Here is a 15,180-nt window from a genome sequence, read left to right as displayed (position 1 = left end):
GACAAAGAAACAGGACACAAATGACAGAAATGGAGGAAAGCAAACTACTGGATATAGAGTTCAAAACCACACTTTTAAGGTTTTTCAAGAACTTTTTAGAAACCGCTGATAAATTTAGTAAGACCCTCAAAAAGTCTGGTGAGACCGCTGATAAATGTAGTGAGACCATGAAGAAATCTAGTGAGACCCTCAAGGTTATGAAAAAGGACCAACTAGAAATTAAGCATACACTGACTGAAATAAAGGATATTATGCAGAGTTCCAACAGCAGACTAGAGGATCGCAAGAATCAAGTCAATGATTTGAAATACAAAGAAGCAAAAAACACCCAACTGAAAAAGCAAAATGAAAAACGAATCCAAAAATACAAAGATAGTGTAAGGAGCCTCTGGGACAGCTTCAAGTGTACCAACATCCAAATTATAGGGGTGCCAGAAGAAGAGAGAGGGCAAGATATTGAAAACTTATTTGGAGAAATAATGACAGAAAACTTTCCTTACCTGGTGAAAGAAATAGACTTACAAGCCCAGGAAGGGCAGAGAACCCCAAACAAAAGGAACCCAAAGAGGACCACACCAAGACACATCATCATTAAAATGCCAAGAGCAAAAGACAAAGAGAGAATCTTAAAAGCAGCAAGAGAAAGAAACTCAGTTACCTGCAAGAGAGTACCCATACAACTGTCAGCTGATTTCTCAACAGAAACTTTGCAGGCCAGAAGGGAGTGGTAAGAAATATTCAAAGTGATGAATGCCAAAAACCTACAACCAAGATTACTTTACCCAGCAAAGCTATCATTCAGAATTGAAGGTCAGATAAAGAGCTTCACAGATAAGAAAAAGCTAAAGGGGTTCATCACCACCAAACCAGTAATATATGAAATGCTGAAAGGTATTCTTTAAGAAGAGGAAGAAGAAGAGAAAGGTAAAGATACAAATTATGAACAACAAATACACATCTATCAATAAGTGAATCTAAAAATCAAGTGAATAAATAATCTGATGAACAGAATAAACTGGTGATTATCATAGAATCAGGGGCATAGAAAGGGAGTGGACTGACTATTCTTGGTGGGGAAAGGGGTGTGGGGGATGCAGGAAGAGACTGGACAAAAATCGTGCACCTATGGATGAGGACAGTGGGGGGGGGGGCGGGTGAGGGCAGAGGGTGGGTGGGAACCCGGTGGAGGGGAGCTATGGGGGGGGGGAAGAGGAACAACTGTAATAATCTGAACAATAAAGATTTAATATTTTTAAAAAGACTAATAGTAAAATTGTGTGATGGAGGGAAGAGTTTAATCTGCACATTTCTTTATAACTCTTCCATAGTTTTGATCTATAGGCATGTGTGGAGAGCAGCTACAGCAGTGGTTCTCAACCTTGGCTGAACTTTAAAATCACCTGGGAATCTTTATAAAATCCTGATTGATTTCTGGGCCTCATCCTCCAGAAATTCTGTTTCTTTGTTATGAGGTGGGGCACAACATTAGTAACAAAGAAACAGAATTTCCGGAGGATGAGGCCCAGAAATCAGGATTTAAAAAAGATTCCCAGGTGATTCTAATGTGCAGCCAAGGTTGAGAACCACTGGGCTACAGTGTTTGGACAGGTTCAAGCCTCGGACTAATGAGAGGGCCCAGTCCTCTCATGGCCATGTGCAAGTCCCAACTTGGAGGGCAGAACCCTTCCAGCACAATTATAGCCAACAGCTATAGTTGTAAGCTTGAACCTATAGTCTGAACACATGGCCCCATGTGCCTGAGTGATGTGGGCTTCATAGAGTTCAGGTGCATGTAGTTGAGTAGGATCAAAACCCATGAGAATATTGTAAACATCTTGACCATGCCCTTACTTTGCCTCGTGGAATCTGGCTATAAAATAAAGACACGTCTTGTAGTCTGTGGTGCTGTCTCTCCATCCGGGAGCAGCATCCCACCCAGACCCAGCTCATTCTCCTGTCTGTCTTTTCTCCATCCTTCACCGCCCCCTCTGGGGGTCACTGAACCAGGCTGAGCAGCCGTGGCACATAAGGCACCCTGGGGCTGAGTATACCATGGCAGTGCCAGCTCGCAACAGGCATGAAACTTACTTAAGAAGAGACGTAATGGGTAAAAGGGGATGATGCTCACTTGAAAACAAGGATCATGCCTCCACTTCCAGGAAGGGAAGACAGTTCTGGTAGAGGGAGAATGGGACACAGGTATGCTGACATGGCTCTATTTCCAAACAGACAAAAGTAATCACCCACATTCAACAAACTCTGGGCTTTTGCCCATTCTCTCTTTCCCAAATATTTCAAGGTGTTCTTCTGAGAATAACTATTTACAGAGATTGCTTTTTGCTCCAATATAGTATAATGCAGCCATGGGCAAACTACGGCCCGCGGGCCAGATCTGGCACGTTTGAAATGAATAAAACTATTGAAAAAAAAAGACCGTACCCTTTTATGTAATGATGTTTACTTTGAATTTATATTAGTTCACACAAACACTCCATCCATGCTTTTGTTCCGGCCCTCCTGTCCAGTTTAAGAACCCACTGTGGCCCTCGAGTCAAAAAGTTTGCCCACCCCTGGTATAATGGAAACTCTTAAAGAGGGGTTTTGCCAGCCTGCTTTGGCCCACTTTCTTAGCATCTACTTTCATTTGTGAATCACACCGGTAAATGCTTCCAACAATAACTTGACTAGCCTCTTACCTCTGCCTGCTTATAACCTGACATCTGCACTTTTGACAAAAGCCAGAGCCCTTCCTCTTTTCCTGGAATGGCTTTTCCTATCCTTTTTGCCAAATGAAAGTTTTTCTCCTCATTACTTGAGTACCTTCTTTTGCTTTTCTTCTTTTTTTAATATTTACATGTTTTTTATTTTATATGAAAAAATATGTGTAACTTTTAATTTTTAACGTATTTATAATCCACATAAACAAAAAGTCTTGATACCAAACAGTTTAAGGCCTATTCCTTCCAGCAGAAGTCCAGTGCCCTGTGAACATTACTGCTGACGGGAATGGGGCATGGCTGCTTAGTTCCTGGGCACACTCAGTGTATATTTCATTTTAAATAAGATTCAACAGATCATTTGCAACAAGGCTTTCTAAACTTTTTTTGACAAGGGGATGCACTCGGACAGTGAATATTAAAGTCTAACTGGCTTTAAAGTCTAAGAAACAAATCAAGTTTTCCTTGGTGACATCAGAATGTAATAAATAACCCTTGAATGTATACACAGGTTGACTCTATTGTATGGAATAGAAAACCATACATTACATAAGGCATTTAAAAAATATTAATTAGCAATATGACAACACAACATTAGATTCTAAGTAAGCAGTCTCAAATGAATGACTTACTGCAAATGTTAGCTAAGAATAAATTCCTAATTTTTGAAAGAAAAGAAAATAGGGGGAGAATTGAGGTTCCCAGAGAGAACATAGTTTTTTTAAAAAAAGAAATTATACTTATGGCCTGGCTTAGTGGTTGAGCATCCACCTGTGAACCAAGAGGTCACTGTTCAATTCATGGTCAGGGCACATGCTGAGTTATGGGCTTGATCGCCAGTAGGGGGCCTGCAGGAAGCAGCTAATCATTGATTCTCTCTCATCATTGATGTTTCTATCTCTCTTTTCCTCTCTGAAATCTATAAAAAAAATATTGTAAAAAGATTATACTTTTAAGAGGAACCAAGATGGCGGCATGGGTACACACTTGTACTTGCTGCCTTGCACAACCACATCAAAACTACAACTAAAAGACAAAATGAATATCATCCAGAACCATGGGAAGGCTGGCTGAGTGGAAGTTATACAGCTAGAAGGAAAGAGAAAAGTTCTTTGAAACTGGTAGGAGGTGCAGAAGTGCAGAAGTGCGGAGGTACGGGCTGGCAACTGGGTACACTGTTGTCTTTCTCAATGGGGAAGGAGATACAAGCTCCCAACTGCTCTGAACTCCAGTTCCAGGCGAGACTCTGGGGACCCATATGCCGGGGTTCTTGTTTCAGCATCTAGAAGGGTTCTGGAATCTGGAGAAGGCTGTGCGTAGATTGAATAGGAGTCCAGAGACGAAATATAATTTTGAAAGGCATTTGGGGATCAGAGGAGCTTAGCTAAAAGGAAACTTGTCTCAGGATCCCATGCATTTTATTAACGCAATTTGTCCTGAGGCGAGGCAGAGATATACACTTCAAAGGGTCAGGGTTTGGTATTCAGAGACATTGTCAGAATGGGGGAAATTAGCATACAGCTGTTCAGGTGTTTGTCCAGTAGGAGACAATGGCATGTAGATTAAGATGCCCTGAGCTGTCTGTCAGTAAACAATCAATTTAATGTATCCTATTCAGGTTTGGGGAAATGCCATCAGCCATTCCCAGATTCAGCCCTGCTGTCATGCTGGAATTGGCTTCCAGCACCCAGACTCATACAACGAAAAACTGGACTGTCTGGCATCAGGCCGGAACACGAGGGCAGCTTTCTCTCAGAGGTGCTCACAGCGATCATTGTTCCTGCATGGGCCTGCAGGACACAGAGACCCAGGGACCTCTTCGGGGCAGGGCTGATGGGCAGCCACTGCTGTTTGCTCTGCCCCAGTAGTTCCCTGAGACCCCACCCCACCCAGTTTACAAACCCCACCCAAGCTGTGTGCAGTGGCTTTTGCATATGAATGGCCTGGCCTTTTGCAACCTCAAACCAGAGCTTCCAAAAGAAGACCCAAGGCAGTCTGCATTGCTTCACAGCTGGGCCTCATCTGGGCACTTCCAAACCCCAAACAAAGAGGAGCAATCTTCAGATCTCTCTGTAGCTCCTGCTGGGTGGCCTCAGGCAGTAGTTGACTTTGCACCTCCTTGGAGATCAAGAGCCAGTGTACCCTGTGGTCAGCATGAGACCATACCAGATTACAACTCTTCACATCCATAAGTGACACACTCAAGGGGCAGACTCAATGAGCACCAAAGCCCCACTGAAGCAAGTCCTGCCCCATAAGGGTGTATCCAGCACAGCAGTTCTCCCATTGTAAACACAGCTGGTCCTCACAGCCAATTGGCCTGGTGGTCAATTCCTCCCAGTGATACCAATAGCAATCAAGACTTAACTACAGCAAGACTGTGCACAAAGCCCACAAAGGGGTGCACCAAGAGTGTCAACCTTGGGTAATTAGGGAGGCTGAGCTACTGGGCCCTATAGGACACCTAGCACACAAAGCCACTCTATCAACAGAGGGAAACAGCCAAAATGGGGAGACAAAAAAACATGTTACAAACGAAAGAAATGGTGGAAAACAAACTATTGGATATAGAATTCAAAACGACGGTTATAAGGTTAATCAAGAATCTTCTAGAAACCTCCAAGAAATTTAGTGAGACCCTCAATGTTATGAAAAAGGACCAACTAGAAATTAAGCATACACTGACTGAAATAAAGAATAATATACAGAGATCCAACAGTAGACTTAGAGGACCCCAAGAATCAAGTCAAAGATTTGAAATACGAAGAAGCAAAAAACACCCAACTGGAAAAGCAAAATGAAAGAAGAATCCAAAAATACAAAGATAGTGTAAAGAGTCTCTGGGACAACTTCAAGCGTACCAACATCCAAATTATAGGGGTACCAGAAGAAGAGAGAGGGCAAGATATTGAAAACCTATTTGAAGAAATAATGACAGAAAACTTCCCCTACCTGGTGAAAGAAATAGACTTACAAGTCCAGGAAGCACAAAGAACCCCAAACAAGAGGAATCCAAAGAGGACCACATCAAGACACATCATAATTAAAATGCCAAGGGCAAAAGACAAAAAGAGAATCTTAAAAGCAACAAGAGAAAAAACAGTTAGTTACCTACAAGGGAGTACCCATACGACTGTCAGCCGATTTCTCAACAAAAACCATGCAGGCCAGAAGGGAGTGGCAAGTAATATTCAAAGTGATAAATAGCAAGAACCCACAACCAAGATTACTCTACCAAGCAAAGCTATCATTTAGAATTGAAGGTCAGATAAAAAGCTTCACAGATTAGAAAAGGCTAAAGGAGTTCATCACCACCAAACCAGCATTATAGGAAATGCTGAAGGGTATTCTTTAAGCAGGGGAGGAAGAAGAAAAAGGTAAAGATAAAAATTATGAACAACAAAGTGACAGCAAATACATATCTATCAAGTGAATCTAAAAATCAAGTGAATAAAAAATCTGATGAACAGAATAAACTGGTGAATAGAATAGAATCAGGAGCATAGAAAAGGAGTGGACTGACAATTCTTGGGAGGAAGGGGTGTGGGGGTGAGAGATTGGACAAAATTGTACATCTATGGACAAGGACAGTGTGGGGGTGGGTAAGGGCATGGGGTGGGGTCGGAACCAGGCGGAATGGAGCTATGGGAGGAAAAAAGAGGAACAACTGTAATAACCTGAACAATAAAGATTTATTAATTAAAAAAATTATACTTCTCAAAAATGTAGAAATGTGAGTAGACAGATTAATGCTGACATTATACTAAGCTACAGAATTTTATTCTGACATGAAAATTCTAGATACTATTGCCAACTTAATATCTGAGTATACCTTGCCATTAGAGAATGCAGATGAGAATACTTCGAGGGTTAGGCATAGCCATGGTGGAAGCGGTTCCTTCTAGCATTTCGATTGTATCTCAGGTATAAAATAAGGACACTGATGCTTTTAACCTGCCAGGTATAATTTTTAATGTATTGCTATTTAAAAATTCTGAGCCAAGGCAACATTTAAATAAATCACTGCTGTTTGGGAATGATGTTTATATGACTGATGCTGTGAACATATTTGCTAATTTATACTGATAACTGGAAACGGTGAGCCGAGATGGTTTCCCAGGGTTGTGTTTCGCAATGCCGAAGAATGAGCTTCGCGGACCAGAAGGTTTAAGCAAAAGTGTGGAAATTTTATTATAAGCACATTCAGACTCCCTGCAAAAGGAGGGGGACCCAATAATGGGCTGCCATTAGAGCCTTGTAGTCCAGGGATATATATTTGCTACAAGCCTGCTCTATGTCTACCTGTGTTGTCACCTGATTAATTCTCTCAATTGTTCTTGCCCAGCAAAGGACCTACACTTTCCCTGTTTCTATATGATCTTTCTCTGTCCCTATGCTGAACTTTTTCTGTTTCTATGCATTCGTACATCTTGTTGCTACAGGCCCTCCCTTGTTTTCCCATGCCTCCCGCTTGGAGTCCAGAAACATTTTATTATTCCTGCTTGTTTGGTTCCTGTGGTGGGGCTGCTCAAACTGCCATGTCTGCCCCGCCTATGCTCCACCTGCCTTTGTTTCCACTGGACCCTGCCCTATCTGCCTGTGTTTCATGCTAACTTCTCTTAATACCACATGAAGATACTAAATAATATAGTTCTTTAATATATCTTATGTTGAATCACTGGTATTTGAAAAGAAGCATATTTTTCTGAGTAGCCTTTGGGAGACAGTGCACTGAATACAGTTTCCAGTCATTAGCTTCCTCTCCTAACTTGTACTTACTTAAAAGTCTTCCCATCCTGAGGGAGTTAAATAGGTCTTGAACCAAAAGTTCAGCAAACCTGACTTCCCCCCACCCCCAGCCCCATTTTGGTTTGCATGTTCACTTATAAACCATCACTTCTCTGCAAACTTTCCACTTAGTGTGTCAAAGATCAATGTTATGAAAGTTCTCTAAAAAGTTCCGTGGTTTTGTGGAGTCTCTGAACGATGACAGCATTCTATAAGTCTGCTTCTTCCAGCCTGAGTACTTCATCTAGCAACCTGGGGTAAGGAAGAGCTGTGGCCAGGGAAAAGGGAGGACTTCTTTGAGATCCTTGGTATTTTTCAATGAAGTCTTTGATGTGCTTATCCTATGAGACATATTAAATTTCTGAACAATCCTTTTCCCACTGGCTAACCAGATCTGTATATTAGTGATGGGTTCCAGGTTGTTTAGTGGGACAGTAGACAAATTATTTTTCTTCTCAACTTCAGTACTTTTTGTTTTAGAAATAACTTTTTGGTGTGGCACTTCCCAGTCAGCGACCCTGTCCTGAGAATGGCTGGAACACGGGTTTCGTTGCCACACATACTTTGTTTCTTACATCCACCTCCTCCTTATCAAATGTTCCCTGTAACCCCAAAGACAAATCCCCTTTTTTGATGAAGTTCAGAAACTGCTGACTTGCACCAACTGAATAACTTCTGAAATCATCATTAACCGTGAGTCCATTTTTCCATAATTTTATATTTATATCTACCTGTTTCTTCTGTTCAGTAGGAGACAAGCATTTGGCACCAACCTTCTGCCCTTCCTCAAAAAGACTGTGACAAAATATTCACTAAGAGGTTGGTTGTCAGATCCTGTTTCATAAGCCCATTTTTCTTTTATACTTTCAAGATTATCTACTTCTTGCATTCTCTTCTGCCTTACTTGGCTTTCTGTGCTGTGCTTTTGCAGCGAACACCTCAGGGCGTGGGCGCTGAAGGGGGACCCGCTGTGCAGCCCCAGTCCCATACCCAGCCCCAGGCGCAGCGATTGTCCCTGCCCAGACCTCCAGCGAACCCTGGAGATCAGCGTTGGAGACACACGGTCAGCGAAACCAGCACTCGAGACACCCGCCCTGCCTGCAGAAGCCCCCAGGACACCGGCTGCTGCTCCCAGAAGCAATGCGGACCCTAGAGACCAGGAAGCCAGGCAATGCGGTCTCTTATACAGGTCATCAGCCTGCATTTGCTTCGCGGTAGTTCGGTGCAACTCTGGGTTTGCAGACTATGGAACAACAGAAAATTGGCACGGAACAGAACTGTATGTATTAGCTCCTAAAAGTGGAAAAGCAAAGTTTGAAAAGTGTGGGCTCGTCCGGGATTTGAACCCGGGACCTCTCGCACCCAAAGCGAGAATCATACCCCTAGACCAACGAGCCACGATGCCTATAACTTCGCTCTGTTTCCTCTGAATTTCACTTTTCTACCAGGCCACTCAGTTTTGTTCTTTGTGGCTGTTATTTTTTGCCCGGCTTAACTTTTCTCTCCATCTTCGTGAAATCTCACATCTGACTCTGGGCCTAGCATCGGTTACTCTCCCCAAACCACGTCCTGGACCCTTCCAGACGCCAAGTGGGGTGAGGAGAGGCAGCCTTCCAGACTGCAGGCCACATTTCTGAGTTCCACCGAGTCCCGCCGGGATGGGTCTAGCCGGGAGCTCGAGTCTGGAGGGAAACGGGATGGAGACCGAGGGCACAAGCCGCACGGGGTTGCAAGGCTGTAGGGTCCTCAGCCCCAGGACAGACGCGCGGGAAGTGTATCTATCGCGTTGCTACCACCCCGCGGGAGCGTAAAATCTAGGGACGAGACTGGTGGGCATCCAAGTATCGGGAGCCGGAGCTGGTTGGTGGTGAGCCAGTCCGGCGCGTGTTGGCATATTCCAGACCCTTGCCGTTTTCCTAAACGAGAGTCAAGTTTCCCCCACCTTTGCATAAATTGTTTTCTCTCTTTGGAATTCTCTCTCCCAGTCTCATCCCCGCTCACGTCAAATCCTGTTCCCCCTTCTGGCTACGGCTCAAAAATCTTTTAATGGAATTATTAAAATATATTAAAAGCTAAATAAATTAAAAGGCCCTCTTTCTGCATGGATGTGTGTATAGAATGGGGTCAGACACTCGGGCTGAAGGTCACCACAGTTAAGGGGTTTGTTCCCCAAATTAATGTCGCGAAGGCCGCAGAGCACAAACGTGCATTTATACAATACTCTGTACCAACAAATGTCGCCGACATTAGGGTCTCAGGGAGCAACCTAGGAATATCTTGGAGCCAAAAACAAAAACAAATAAAACCAGCACATCTCCATAAGACAACTAGGAACTTTCCCAGTTGGTTAGTTGACCTGGTGCAAGCTCCTATTTCTCACTGTTGAACAAGCCTCTCAGACAAGATCTGTAGATGTGATACACCGGGAATAAGAAGCTAGCCCAAAATGTCAGTCTCTCCTTCGAGCCGGAATCGAACCAGCGACCTAAGGATAGCTAGACAGGAAGCGACTACAGTCCTCCGCTCTACCAGCTGAGCTATCGAAGGGAGCACGTGAGCACACGTTCTAGAATTCCCTATTCAAGACAGATGAACACAGCGGGTATGAAACGGTTCCTGATTGCTAGCGAGCGGACACCACGCAGGAAGCATCTTGTGAGAACGTCCCCACATCCACAGTTTCGGAGACAACCCTTCTAGAGCTGAATTCTCCTGCTTTAGAAGCAGGGCCAGCCCGTGGTCTTCACAGGCGCCGCTAGTCCCCGTGCATGCCGAGGCCTCGGGCGGGCGGGGGGCCACTCCCCCGGTTGGGAGTGGGGTGAGCTGCTGTTTTCACTCAGCGCGCGGGCACCGAGCTCCTGCTTGGTGTGTGTCTAGCCTGGGAGCAGCCACTCGGGCATCAGAGAACCAGGGACTGAGGCGGTGGGACACATAATTCTCACCGCGCAATTCCGAGCCGCGGAGAGGGTGCGAGCCTGTTCATGTCCTCACTCCCTGCGCTCCCCGCACCCCCAGGCGCGTGGGCACCGGCCAGCTGAAGCTCCTGTCCCTCTCACACGTCCGCAGACTCGGGGACCCAGTGGGTGTGGAAGAGAGAATATAAGCCCAGTGTTTCTGTGAGAACTGACTTTTGGTGAGAATACTTTGAGGTTTTCTAAAGAGAAAGCCACAAGTTCTTTGAGTCCATTTCCCCCGCCTGCATTTGGAAAACCCACTGAAACAAGAAACCTTGCAGGACTGCCTATATAGGAAGGCGCCGGCAGGGGCGGGGGCGGGGGGCGCCCGCGGGGAGGGGGGACGGGGGGGGGGCTGGTTCTGGGATCCAAGCCTGCCAAGGGCGGGTGCCGAGGCTCGATGCCATTCTCTTTCTCTACCCGCCCTCCGGGCTCGGGTTAGGCCACCCTCCCGGCTCTCGCCGCGCGGGTCCGGCTCGCAGCGCTTCCCGCAGCTCAGCGTGGATTCCGCGACACCCTCGGTAGCAAAAGCAGCAGCACTGGCGCAGGAACCCGAGAGGAAGCCGGTCGGCTCGGCGATGTTTATGCCGGAGATCTGGGCTGTGGCCGAATTTGTGGTGGGGTCAAGGTTATCGGAACGTGAGGGAGAGTGGTGGGAAGAATTAAAAATAGCAAACAAACACTTGCTAGGCCCCAGCGAGATTTGAACTCGCGACCCCTGGTTTACAAGACCAGTGCTCTAACCCCTGAGCTATAGGGCCCTACAGTGTAGTCTTCTTGTTCTTACTAATAAAGGAAGATATTTATGCTGGGCGTTTGTTAGAGTATCAGTATTGGAAGTAAACAAAACCTGAATGTCGCCTCAATTTGTTTCCCAACTCCGTACAGGAGTTCGGTCTGCAGGCTCTCACTGGGGATAGCACAACATGAGATTCAGTGACAGAGACCGCTAGAAAAATATGCCCAATCCAATGCAGTGAAATACTTTTTCCCCCACCCCCTCAGCTGCAGATTGTCAAAATTAAGAATGAAAACCCTGCATAGAGGACAAGTTGCCTGCCTACCACAGTTCTCTCAGCTGAAACTGGGACATCTGCACTCAGTTCTCTACTTGTCTCAGGACATCCACCAACGTGCAACCGCCTGCCGTAAATTCCTTAGACGTAGGGACCTTTCTCACAGCTCGAGTCCCAGCGCCGGAGCAGGCATTCATTAACTCGCTATTTAATTCATCCCTTTATTCAACAAACACCGAATTCCAATGTTGTGCTAGGCTCTCACCAGGAACAGGCATCCACATATGTTCTTTGCCTTGAAGACACTGTCATAGTTTTGTGGAATAAAATAACTTTGATTTTTTATAAAAGAGAACAATAAAAGTAGCTGTGCCTAGGATGGGTGTGGGGGGTGGAGGTGTTCAATGGGGAAAATAAGCGGGGGGGGGGGGGGAGCATATGTAATACTTTCAACAATAAAGATAACTTTTTTAAAAAATGTAGCTGTGCCTGGTGTGAGGGGGCAGTTGAGAGAGTCAAAGTTCACAAATTTACAGAGTGAGCCATCACAAATGCAGGCCCACTGGTGGGGACGGACTTGAGCAACAGTTTGAAGGGAGATTAAGACACAAGTTTGGGGGCGGGTGATCTCTGGTAAAAGATAAGTTAGGAGAAAAGTCAGAGAGAAAGACTGAGGTGAAGACGTGCCTTGCCTCCCCCCCATTGCTAGTGTGAGTGGAGTTCTTGGGGGTACCGCTGGGATAAGCATTTCTGGAAGCCCCCACGGGAGGATGAGATATGGTAGAAAGCTTTATTTCCTAGAATTACACGTCTGCCTTTCCCTTAGTCCCATTTCCCTTAGTCCAATCATAGAAGAAGTGTAACTGGGGTTTCACTAGGGCTAAAATCAGAGCCAGTGCCCAGAGTGTCCTTTCCATGTTCGAGCCAAGTCCAGTTCAGCATCAGGCTAGCTGCAGTCCAGGGGGTGTCCTGGGGGTCTGCATGGCCATGGACCACATGGGAGAATGCCAGGAAGCCAAGTGTGAGCCATCATGGGGTGCTTGCAGTGGCCACGCCCATTCTGGCTAATGATCTCTCTTCCTAGGTGTGACTGACAAACAAGCACCTTCCCTATGTCACTCCAACTCTACTGGGCATGGGTTTATCTTCCCTTTGTTGGATCGTTCCCCCCGTGTTTTACAGAGAACATGCCTATAAGTCTGGTCTTTCCTCTGCTCCTTTCCTGGCTAATTACAACAGTATCATCTGGGGCAGAGGTCCACCCTCCTGAAAGTGAGGAAAGGTAAGAGGAAAGGTTAGTAGGAGACATATTTGTGGAATGAAGTTACACGCTTTGAAAAATTGAAAATGGAAACTCAGCAGGCATGAATACGCAGAATGAATTGAAGGGAAGGGAATAGAAACTAGAGCCAAGGAAACACCAGAGCTTGGCCAGGTGCCGATGCTCAAACATAAAGCTGCAAGAAAGTAACAGTTATGGACTAGAAAGGGGAAAAAATGAGTGAAAGAGAAATAGGGAAGACAGTTTCTGCTGAAGTTAGATATGAATAAAGAGGTTATAAAGGACAATAAAGAGGAGAGAGTCAGGAAGAACTCTCAAATATACCTTGAAGAATAAGATGATAGTTGCTGAGGAAAAAAAAAAAGTCTAGAGAGATGGGTATCTGGAGAGGGCAGAGGTATGCTAGGATTTAGATGGGCTGAATTTGAGATGACGATGGAGGAGTTTATGAGAATTGTACAATAGCAAGAATACTCTTGTGTCTAGAGTTATATAGATTGATAGGTCAAGGTTAGCTCAAATTACATACTGGTAGATCAGTGATTTTCAACTTTTTTCATCTCATGGCACACACAAACTAATTACTAAAATTCTGTGGCACACCAAAAAATATATTAACATTTTTTTCTCAATCTGACAAAAAAGAAAAACGTTTTGGTTTTTTTTGAGAATCTAAGGGAAAAGCAGTCAGTGTCCCTGACTAAATTAGTTTGCATGTTTTTAAAATTCTAGCTGCACATTGGTTTGAATATCACTGACATAGATCATCCGTTGAGTTGGAGCTAAGAGAGTTGTGTTCTTGAAAGAAGAATGTACAAAGAAAAAAACAGCAGAGGCCTGAATAGGAACATTCTGAACAGCCTTGCTTCATGCATTTGTCATATGAGTGGGTGTCTAACTTTTTTTTTTAAACATTCTCTTTACATTTGGTAATTTCACATATAAGTAAGTCTGTCCTAGAAAATTTGCTTTCCCAACTGGCAGCTGGGAGTGGGCATGTGACCTAGGTTCCACCAATCAGATGCATCCAGGGAAGATTTCAATTTAGAAGTGCAAAAAAAGGACTAAATGATCCTATAAGGAAATACCATGTTTTTCCAATGGTTAAGATGTTAGATTCTTGGGTATGGGATTTCTTAAAATCTGTAGATTGTTGTCTTTCTCCAGTTCTGGAAAATTCTCAGCCATTATCTTTTCAAATGTTGTTTTGCTCTGTTTTTTATAAAACAAATTAAATATATTAGATCTTCACAACTTTTAACCTTTCTTCTATATTTTCTGTCTTTTTGTCTTTCTTTGTTACATTCTGAATTACATGTTCTTACTTATAATCCACTAATTCTCTCTATATCTGTGTTTAATCAGCTGTTAAATCTACCCACTGAGTCAATTGTTAATTCTAGAGGTTCAATTTGATTCCTTTTCAAAATTACAAGGCCAATTTTCCCCAGTTTTATTGAGATGTTATTGACATACATCACCATATAAGTTTAAGGTATACAGCATAATGGTTTGACTTACATATATTGTGAAATGATTACCATTGTAAGTTTAGCTAGCATCCATTATCTATATCCTGTATAATAAAAGCCTAATATTCAAAGCTAAGGCTGCTCAACCACTCACTATGGCATGCACTGACCACCAGTGGGCAGACGCTCCAACCAGTAGGTTAGCTTGCTCCTGGGGTGTGGCTGATCAAGACTGAGTGAGATGGGCCGACACACCCTGGAGCCCTCCTGCGTCCCTCCCGGCCCGATTGTGCATCACTGGGGTCCCTCTGCCTGGCCTGCACCCTCTCGCAATCCTGCACCCTCTCGCAATCCGGGACCCCTCGGGGGATGTCAGAGAGACGGTTTCAGTCCAATCCCACAGGCCAGACCAAGGGACCCCACTGGTGCACAAATTCATGCACTGGGCCTCTAGTAGATACAATAAAAAGAGAAAGCAAAAAAATCTTTCTTCCTTAAAATGAAAACTCTTTGGACTTGTTCTCTTAACAATGTCTATATATACCATGCAGTAGTGTTAACTATTTTCATAGTCATCACACTGTACATTACATGTACTGAAGAACTTATTTCTTATAAGTGGAAGTTTGTATCTTTTGACCACTTTTCTCCTATTCCCCTTCCCCCTTACCTTTGATAACCACAAATCTGATTCTTTTTCCTTTTCTTTTTATTTAATCTTTATTGTTGAAAGTATTACATATGTTCCCCATTTTCCCCCATTGACTCCCTCCAGCCTACCCCCGCTCCTCGCAAACAAGGTCTTTGGTTGATTACCTCCCATCCACCTACCTTCCCCCTGAGATTCTTCACTCTGTTCCATGCTTCCATGTTTCTGGATTCACTTCGTTCATCAGTTTATTTTGTTAATTAGATTCCACATATGAATGAGATCATGTGATACGTGTGTTT

The 15,180-nt window shown here is 44.2% G+C and overlaps 1 pseudogene across 1 annotated transcript; it reads right to left on the bottom strand.

Annotated features, from left to right (window-relative positions):
• Positions 1-7,654: 7,654 nt before the first annotated feature.
• On the bottom strand, positions 7,655-8,406 carry LOC308530217 (UBX domain-containing protein 2A-like; annotated as a pseudogene). Its single transcript has one exon. The product of its transcript is annotated as a UBX domain-containing protein 2A-like (transcript).
• Positions 8,407-15,180: the final 6,774 nt, after the last annotated feature.

The sequence above is a fragment of the Myotis nattereri genome, assembly GCF_964212035.1.
Source record: "Myotis nattereri genome assembly, chromosome: 1".
Taxonomy (NCBI): domain Eukaryota; kingdom Metazoa; phylum Chordata; class Mammalia; order Chiroptera; family Vespertilionidae; genus Myotis; species Myotis nattereri.
The sequence above is the reverse complement of the archived record's forward strand: the minus strand, read 5'-3'. Positions and strand labels throughout refer to the sequence as shown.